The sequence below is a fragment of the Myotis davidii genome, unplaced genomic scaffold (assembly GCF_000327345.1).
Source record: "Myotis davidii unplaced genomic scaffold, ASM32734v1 scaffold93, whole genome shotgun sequence".
Lineage (NCBI taxonomy): Eukaryota > Metazoa > Chordata > Mammalia > Chiroptera > Vespertilionidae > Myotis > Myotis davidii.
Genome location: NW_006292095.1, coordinates 5,900,661 through 5,910,131, shown reverse-complemented (window position 1 = coordinate 5,910,131; position 9,471 = coordinate 5,900,661).

The window sequence follows — 9,471 nt, the reverse complement described above, 5'->3', positions numbered from 1 at the left end:
TTGAACCTGGCCAAAACACCATAACCGCGCCCGACATACCAATACTTCCAATCCAAAACAATTTTGGGGGATATTTGTTATATTTTTCTATTCCTTATTTGATCTCATTACTTCAGAGTAAGATTCCTGATTAACAAAACAAACAAACACCAACAAGAGCCTCACCAAATAGCCGAGATTTGTTTATGGGTCATGGGGCGTATCAGCACTCCCATTTTCCACTGAATGGGTTGCTGAACCCACACTTCTGGGAAGGATTAAACTGAACTAGCCAATACCCTCAAACCAGCCATCATAACAACATCCAGAGTCTCTTGGGCCCTTTGAGTTACTGGACTCACTGACCAGGTGTTAATGGTAGAACTAAAGAAACCTAATGATTTGAAAGGAAGCTTTTCTCCTCCCATTCTCCCCACCTACTCCCATCATTTTAGGGCTCCCTATCCCTACTAGGAAGGTTAAGATAGATAAAGAAGAATCAAAATGGAAAGAATTTCAAAGGGAAATTTTATCTACCAAATAGTGTGTTAGATGTTTTACATTTGTAATTGATGCGATTTTCAAAATAGATAAAGTTAACATTTTATTTCCATTTTATAGATGAAGGGTCAAGTGAGGTATCTAATTTGAATGGGTACAGATCTTCTAATTAGACAGGATGTGCTCCTTTAATGGCACTAGGATGTCTGCAGGCAATTTGGGGTTGTCTCTTATTACCATTACTAGAGGTCCAGTACACAAAAATTTGTGCACTTGGGGGGGGGGGGGTGGTCCCTCAGCCCGGCCTGTGCCCTCTTGCAGTCTGGGACCCCTCGCTTAGGGAGATAACGACCTGCTGGCTTAGGACTGCTCCGGGTGGCAGAGGGCAGGCCCAATCCCTAGGTGCAGCCCCTGGTTGGGCTCAGAGCAGGGCCGACTGGGGAATTGGGGTGCCGCCCCCTCTCATGCACAGAGCAGGGTGGATCAGGAGGTTGTGATGCCACCCTCAGTCACGCTCAGGGTAGGGCCGATTGGGGGGTTGGGGCACTGCCCCTGTCACACTCAAGGCAGGGTCGATGGGGAAGTTGCGGCGCCACCCCTTGTCACGCACAGAGCAGGGCCCATCAGGGGTTTGGGGAGCTCCCCTCTGTCATGCACAGAGCAGGGTCCATCAGGGGGTTGGCAATCTCCCCCATGTCACACACAGAGCAGGGCCAATCAGGGGGTTGGGGAGCTTCCCCCTGTCATGCACAGAGCAGGGCCGATCAGGGGGTTGGGGTGCTGCACCCTGTCACACACAAAGCCGCAGGGAAATCAGGGGGTTGGAGAGCTCCCCACATCAGGCACAGAACAAGGCTGATCAGGGGGTTGTGGCCCCGCCCCCTGTCACACACAGAGCCGCAGGGAGATCAGGGGGGTTGGGCGCTGCCCCCTGTCACGCTGATTCCGGTGCCGGGAGGCCTCTCGGCTCCACTGATCTTGGTGCTGGGAGGCATATTACCCTTTTACTATATAGGATAGAGGCCTGGTGCACAGGTGGGGGCCGGCTGATTTGCCTTGAAGGGTGTCCTGGGTCAGGGTGAGGGTCCCCACTGGGGAGCCTGGCCAGTCTGGGTGAGGGGCTGAGGGCTCTTTTCAGGCTGGCGGGGGACTGAAGCTCCCAATTGCTCCTTTTTTTCTTTTTTCTTTTATTCTGGGTCAGCTTTAGCTCTGGCTCTGGCTTTGAGGCCTCGGCTGCTGAAAGCAGGTATCTGGTTTTTTTGGGTTCTACAATCAAACACTATATCAACTCCAGCTCTGAGATCCCGGCTCGCTGAAAGCAGGTTTCTGGGGTTTTGTTTATCTTCTATATTTGTTAACAATGTTTCAAATTGTAAGCTCAGAGTCTGGCAAGGCAGACGGGGAACATTGGAGTCCTCCGTCACTGAAGTAAGCAAGCCTCATGTTAGCTTCAAGTTGCCTGGCTGTCGGCGGCCATCTTGGCTGGCAGTTAATTTGCATATCACCCTGATTAGCCAATGGGAAGGGTAGCAGATGTATGGCTAACTACCATGTTTCTCTTTTATTAGATAGGATACTTGTGAAAACCTAACACAGACTTAGCAGGTTCATTGAAAGTCTGTTGTCTAGCCCAGGTACCATTAGATCCACATGAGATTTCCTAAAGCCCTAACTTTAATGCTTGTGCTCATCTTTACTGCCAAATGATGTATCTGAGAATGATGGAGAACTTTGCTTGGGCTCATCCAAGTCCAAGTTCCCATGCCACCAAGCCTGCATGCATGAACGTGAATGAGCACCTAGGTAGAGCACATGACAGATGTTAGCAGAAATCTCATATTGTAAAGATCAGCCCATCAGAAATGTGTGCAAATCAGAAATGCCAGATCATTTTTTTTTAGTCTCCTATAATGTTCATTACAAATGAGTCCCCAGATGGCAAATGGCTATTAGCTCACTGTGACCTATATAAATGTCAAACATAAAACTATTGCCCCAGCAAAAATCTCAAAATAAATAACAACAGAAGGGATGAGATTCTGTTGTCATCAGTATTTACAGTTTATGCATTTCAGTTCTTCCATTCTCAAGCCAGCCCAGAAATGCTTTCATCCCACTAGGGAATTCAATTAGCCAGAGCGGTACAGGAAGTGGAGTCCCACAAGAATAACTGGCACAGATGAAGGATGGCTATGCTGAAAAGGCAAACCAGAATCTGGGAAGAGTGGAATGGCTTTAGGGCATGGCTTAGCCCACATTTTATAGGTTCATCTCAAGGTCTTTATCCTCATGGCCAGGTTTACTAAGATAAAAGGAAAGTTGGCTTTCCTAGCTTCACACCTGAATAACCCAGATCAGGGACATGCTTTGTCATCAAAGGGAAGATCCTAGATCTTAAGAAATATAAAATACATGATTTTTGTATGGGACTTAGAGGATCAACTTCTTCCTTACTTGAAATTCACAGGGTCTCTTTCTGCAAATGGCCAAACCTAGAGAGAACTGCTTTCCACTGTGATGTATCTGTGTGTGTGTGTGTGTGTGTCTTTGTATGTGTGTTATAAATATTATGTGTGTGTGTTTTTGTATGTGTGTTATAAATATTATGTGTGTGTGTGTGTGTGTGTGTGTTTCTAACACAATGCAGTTTAAATCTGGTTCTCCAGATAAACAACTGGAAAAATTCTTAGTCAATCTGTTCAGTAAACTAAAATCAGCTTGCATTGCCTTGTTGGTCTTGTAGTATAATGATTCTGTTTAGATTTTCTCCCTGCACTTCTAAAGATATAGACCATTCTAGGAGCTAAGCAGTAAACCTGGGGGGGGGGGGGGGCACAACAAAACCATGAAAACTACCTTAGAGCTTGGGCAAAGGATTCACCAGGAAACAACTGAATAAGCAGCATGATCTCCAAGTTCAAAGAGAGGGAGACCATGTAATTTACCTTCCAGACTGGGACAACTCTAAGAGTGAGAAGCAATGTTATTAATAATTACACCAAGACAACAGGCATAAACCAGGGATGTCCATGGCAGACCAAGATATAAGGTCACCTTATTCAAAGATGATTTATAAACCCCACACAAAAAGCTTATTTAAACAGTCATATATCTGTGGAATAAAGTGTTCATTATAAGAAATAACCAAAGCAGAAAGGCAGCAGAGTGAAGTAGAAAGAACTTTGTGATTTGATAGCATTTTGTTTTAAAACTAGCTCTCTTTCCTATCTAGCTATGTGACCTTATGCCTCTACTTCCTCATTTGGAAAGTAAGAATAAAATATCTTGAAAAACTGTTGTCAGAATTAAATGAGATGAAAAATGTGAAGTGTCTAACACATTGTCTGGGTAGCAATAACACATAATAATTTTTATTTCTCTTCTTAGAAACATGCGGATCCTGGTTCAAATCGGTCTCATTCTATTTGTCCTTAGTTTTAAATTAACAACTACTAAAAAGGCACTTGAAAATTAATTTCTAGCAAAGCTTTTTCCAACAACTGACAACTGGAAGATGGCAACATGGCTGTACATATATGTTGTCATTCCTATTGTTGAAGAGAAGTTTCTAATCCAAATGTTTTCATTTTTACTTTTGAAAAAAATATTGTGTGATTACACAAATAACATCTGAAGCCAGGGTGTCAAGCCAAAGCTTAGACTGGAAGCAAAGATGTCCATTCCTAAGAAGTCTCCCAGTTCAGGGAATGGTCTGGTGTGCAAATCGGGGACCATGATCTCATCATGCATATCATAGCAATGGTAGCTCTGGTGTGCGGGGACTGGGTAATATCCCACATACCTATTTCATATGTTGCAGAGATTAAATGTTTTGTAGCAAAAGTACATTTTTGTTATTTTATTTCACTTCAATAAACCTCTTGAAATGGCAAGGAGTCCCAAACAGCAATGGCCCATCTTCCATGTCAATGCAGTGCTTGCATGCAGTTCCCATGTCCTCCCTCAACCCAAGGAACTTGCTGGTGGAGACTTTCTGTGCAAATCTCTCATAAAAGCAAGCCCACAATTGTTCCACTGGAGTCACATTCCAAAATCCTATGCACACTATGGAAAAATCTAGGGAAAAAATTGTCCCTGCAACTCTTATTACTCAAGTTGGACTCACACTCTGAACCCCATGCACATTATGAAATGAGTTTTGAAGTTACTCATTCATTAATTATTCAGTAAATGTTTAGAAAATGCCTATTACATGCTGGCATCATAGCAGGTCCTGAGGAGACCAGAGGAAAGGACTTGGTCTAGACATTCAGGGCTTCATGACTTCCTGGAGAAAGCAGCAGTTAATTACAATACACCAAGCGGTTGCTTTACTAAGATCATGAATAAACTAAATTGGAGCATAGAAAAAGAAGCAGCTAAACAGACTTGGGGACTAAGGGAAGGTTCCAAAGAGGAGGTGGTATTTGAACTGGGAATTAAAGGTTGAGTTTGAAACGCTTTCAAGTTGGAGGAAGAGAAAAAAGTACATTCAAGGGCTTTTGAAAGGGTGGTGGAGTCTGGACATGACAAGCACCAATGCTACACATGCACTGTCAATGGTGAAAGCCAATGAGGCTGGGCCTGCAGCAAGTACCTGGTCAGGAGAAACTCTATGCTTTGGAAGGCATGTAAGAGTTTCTCTCCCAGAGGGTGCAACACAACTGCATTAGAAACCCCTGTCTGCTTTGCCTTGAGAATCTGTCCTGCATCTGACACCCTCACTCCTTCTCCTTCTGGTCAAGTTACCACCATCTCCCACCTGATATTTGAGAATTGCCTTTTAAATAGTCTCCTGTTCCCATCTTTGTCTCTTCCTAGTGTACTGTCTATATACCAATTTTACTGTCATTTCATTCTATTGATCTTCTGCTCAAAACTCTCAGGATTTCTGGCTTTACTCAGAGGAAAGGTTGACCCAATGTGACCTGACCTGCTGCCCCCCACTTCTTTGATTTTATGCGCTGTCCAGTCCTGTCACCCATTCATCTACAGCCATGCTGACCTCCAGACTTTGAGACCTCAGAGCTTTGGCACTTTGTACCTTAAGCCTGGGGAACTTCTTGTAAATACATCCATGACCCTCTATGCCAACTCCTTTGGGTCTCTAACCAAATATCAAGCTGTTGGAGAAGCTGTTCTTGGCCACCTTGCTTTAAGTAACAAACTCACCCTCACTTCAGCTTTTCCTAATCTCTTACCATGTTAAATTTTTCTTATCACCATCTGACATTTATACATTCATTTATTTTTTTTCTCACCCATCCCCTCCTGTATGCCTACAATAGCTAGACTATAAGCCTATGAAGGCAGGGACTTAGGTTCATCTTTGCTCATTGGTTTATTCCCAGTGCTTAAGATAGTGCTGGCATATAGTTGGCACTCAGTAAATACTAGTACACAAGAATGAATGAGTGAATGAAACCCATTAAGGGAAGAAGGGGAGGCCAAGCAGATAAGCTTTAGTGCCTTCTTCTATTTTTATCTGTGGTGTTAATTAGGGTTTCTCATAAGTTTTAAATGCAAAGAGAATCCCCTGCTAGAGAGAGAGAGAGAGAGAGAGAGAGAGAGAGAGAGAGAGAGAGAGAAATAAGTTGAAATATTACAATATGCAGATTAGATACGGTCCTGAACCACATTCAGCATGGTCAGTGGTGAACCTGAGGGGGTGTTGGTGAAGGATTAAAGAAAACAAACAAAATAATATAGCTGGGGCCAGATGGGATACCGTTCTCAGATGGAGAGACAGTGACACAGCAAGCCGAGTCTTTATTTTATAGTCATATCCCACAAGGCAAAGCAAGGGCGTGGTCAAGATGTTTACAATGTTCTCATGAGTTTCAAATTTACTTAATTACATGCACTTAAGAACTCTATCAAGCTTTGTTTTGGTAGCACTTGCTGCACCTCCCGCAGCCCACATCACTCAGTCACCTGGGACCACAGGTTCGGACCATAAGGTCAAGCTTACAACAATAGCTTTTAGCTATAATTGTGCTGGGAGGGCTTTGCCCTCCAAGTTGGGACCTGCACGTGGCTTTGCCACAAGAGGATCATGCCCTCTCATTAGCCTGAGGCTTGAACCTGTCCAAACGCTGTAGCCACTCTCCACAGGTCCTAAGACTAAAGGGCCAGAAAGCAAGTAAGGAGAGTCCTGAATGGGCTACATAGGAGGAGCCTGTGTTCAAATGGAAGCTGTGAGAGCAGAGTGAATGGGTGTGGTGAGGGACAGAATATTTAGGATGACGAGTCCTTAGGCTTGGATGTGAGCAGGACAAGAGAAGGAAGGACTGTAAGAATTCCCAGTTTCCGGCTTGAACACAGCATAAAAGATGACAGAAGGATAGATGGAAGAGTCTGGAGCCTGTGCAATGTGAAGACCCTAGGGATGTCCAGGGAATAACATCCATCCAGGTAGTAGGAGACACAAAAATCTAGAACTCAAGAGATATGTAGACGTCATCAACATTTAGGAGGTAAATGAAAGCACGATCTTGAATGAAATCACTGAAGAAACGTACGCAGAGTAAGAAGAGAAGGGAAGGAAGGACATGAACAGACACAAGAGTCCCAGCCAACATGTGTTTAAAACCTGACTGACCTCAGTTCTTATCCTGGCACCACAATTTTGAGGCTGTGCCACTTTATTCAACTTACTATAAACCCTTCAGAGCCTCAGCTTCTTCAGCTGCTAAATAGTGCCAATAACTATACCTCACAGGGTAACTGTGAAGTTTAAATGGAAGACAATGCATAGTACCTAGAACATAGAAAGTGTCTAATAAATGTTGTTATGGCTATTCTTTATTATAATTACTAGAGGCCCGGTGCATGAAATTCATGTATGGGGGTGGGTGTCCCTCAGCCCAGCCTGCACCCTCTCCAATCTGGGACCCCTCGAGGGATGTCCAACTGTCCATTTAGGATCAAGCCTAAACGGGCAGTCAGACACCCCTCTCACAATCCTGGACTGCTGGCTCCCAACCACTCGCCTGCTTGCCTGCCTAATTGCCACTAACCGCTTCTGCCTGCCAGCCTGATCACCCTCTGACCACTCCCCTGCCAGCCTGATCAATGCCTAACTGCTCCCCTGCTGGCCCGATTGCCCCCAACTGCCCTACCCTGCAGGCCTTGTCCCTCCCAACTGCTCTCCCCTGCAGGCCTGGTTGCCCCTAACTGCTCTCCCCTGTTGGCCTGGTTGCCCCCAACTGCCCTCCCCTGCAGGCCTGATTGCCCACAACTGCTGGCCATCTTGTGACAGCCATCTTTGACCACATGGGGGCGGCCATCTCTTTGTGTTGGAGTGGTGGTCACTTTGCATATTACCTCTTTATTATATAGGATATCAGATAAAATGAAGCCAAAGAGGTCGACACTTTATAGAAAGAGCATAGCCACCAAACTTAAGGAAGAAAAGTCTTTCAGAAAGGAGTGAATGGTCAACAGTGTGAAATAAAGCAAAATGTTCAAAAATGCTACTAACGTGGCAAGCAAGGTTTTCAGTGATTGCCCCAGAAGCAATGTAGTGGGTGGGAATGGTGAGGATAAAAGCCACAGGGACTTGAATAAGATGAGGACTGAGGAAGAAAGGAAAACACAGTCTTAAATCAGGCTCCTCTTTTCTCTAGCTTTGTGATCTTGGAGAAATTACTTAATTTTGTGCCTCAGTGATGTCATCTATAAAGTAGAAATAATCAAGTTCTCTTATCATAGTGTCTGTCCAATGTTAGATGACCAATTCAAAGCTAGCTTTCTTCCATTGTCTCTTTTCTTTTCTCTGATAGTGGAAATGCAAAAAAAAAAAAGGACAAAAACATCATAGTTGATGCTGCCTCAGACTCTAGCATAAAAATGCATTGATAGTGTAAAAAGTAGGCACACAAGAACAGTGTGAGAGGAATAATGAAGTAGGAACATGAAATAAGTTACTAATTTGCACTTAGTATATAGAAAATTAAGTAAATCATCATACCAGTCAATGTTTTTTTTTTTCTTTTTCCATAGCCCAAGTTTCCTTACCCAACAATTGCTTTCACATTAACTAAATGTGATTACACAGTGACCAGATAAACCCTCCAAATGTATTTTGTTAACATCATTCATGGGTGAAACTGACAAAAATGCTCACAGGCTTTCCTCAAATTTAACTCCCTTGGACTTCAAGGGACCCTGCTTTGAGCTTGGCCATAAACTGCTGAGTTGCCCTAATGAGGAAGTATTTATAAAGTTTTTGGGTCCTGCTATTAAATGACCAATCTGCTATTTTTCTGTTCAAATGACCTCATTTTCTTGGAGCCAAAAAGGGGCTCAGTGGCCTCCCTTTCCTTCTTACGCATCCTGCTCCAAGGAAGCAAACGCCAAAGAGCAAGGGGCTGCCTTTCCCCAACTCCAGAGTAGAATCACAGCGAATTCATTTCCTGCCCAACCTCCCTTTGGGAAAAGAAGACCCTTTTGTTCTTCTATTGGTGAAGACAGAGTTAACATGGCCCTGAGGAAACAGACTTTCCTTTCTCGTTTTTCTGGCATGCCAATGCTTCGCTTCGATGTCTATTTGCACGATCATAAATTCTGAACTCAGGAGAATAGTCTCAGCCAAAGCCTACATGGGCCGGATACCATAATGTAAACTGCATATGTTGCGAGAAGCTGTTAAATGGGGCCAGTGAATGAAAACGTGGCCAGCTTGATGTCTGGGCCCCTGGATTTCCTCTCCTCTGTAAACCAAGGCCTCTCCCCTCAATTCTAACTTTCCGACATGCCCATAAATAAAAAATATTTTTGGCTACCAGATCCCCTTGAAAAGTGATTCAGAAACAGCCTCAACTCCATGGTTAAAGTTCGGGCTCTTCTTTAGAGTACAAATAGCCAGGCCTGCAACTCCACCCATCCTGACTGAGATGTACACAAAAATCCAGCAAAGAGACTGCATGTCTGTTTTTCAGAGGCCCGTCCCCACTGCCTTTTCTCCTCCAGCTCTGCCCATTCCACCAG